General features: G+C 37.6%; 1 protein-coding gene across 2 annotated transcripts in view; it reads right to left on the reverse strand.

Moving 5' to 3' along the window:
* LOC109539339 (1-phosphatidylinositol 3-phosphate 5-kinase) overlaps positions 1 to 760 on the reverse strand; it is a 26,087-nt gene that overhangs the window by 16,229 nt on the left and 9,098 nt on the right. The window lies entirely within an intron of this gene.

Raw genomic sequence — 760 nt, forward strand, 5'->3', positions numbered from 1 at the left:
AGGGATACTGCCATGGATTGTAGGTGGGCATAAATGTTAATACATTTGTTTTTAAGATTTACCTTAGCAGCTCTCTTACTTTCTGCCTTGCCAAGCTGGTGTTTTCATGTATAGTGCCATCAGTATTCAGGAAAACATGCTGTACCTCAGTTATATTATGAATATGTTGTTTTTTGGCAACCAAAGAATCACAAAAATACCTACAAAGTTGATAACACAATGCCCATGCATGCTCTTCTTTGATACACGAGTTAAACGAACTAAGAATATCACTCAGACACACACTACCGTCAGTATTTACGTTACATTTTCCTTTTTCGGACATTGTTTAAAGACAATTACTTATAATTTTGATACTTTGACATTTTTATCTAACCTATAAATCGATTCAGATGGGAATGACAGTTAACCCAAATAAACTGAATTCATGTTGCTTGCATCACCTCTACAGTACCGCGGCCGCACCTATCAGTAGATTTACGTCAAACTTCATGCTTGTGCAAGCATGTTAACAAAGGAAACATCGGTAAAAGTATGTCGCGAATAGGTTCACACTGTAAACCCAATTGGCAAAGTGAACAGTTTATTGATTGGATCTTGGTTCAGACATGCGCTTTATGTTCAAACCCATATTGACCCGTCCATATCCTTTGACTTTGACAAGTTTGCTTTAATCTCACAAAACCACAGAATACCTCTGAATACTGAGTAGTCTGTGCTGTGTGAACCACAGAACATCCTCCCTTTCTATGCTGTGAAC

This window comes from Dendroctonus ponderosae, unplaced genomic scaffold (genome assembly GCF_020466585.1).
Source record: "Dendroctonus ponderosae isolate FM_Combo_2020 unplaced genomic scaffold, Dpon_F_20191213v2 Dpon_F_20191213_9, whole genome shotgun sequence".
In the NCBI taxonomy this organism is placed as follows: Eukaryota; Metazoa; Arthropoda; class Insecta; order Coleoptera; family Curculionidae; genus Dendroctonus; species Dendroctonus ponderosae.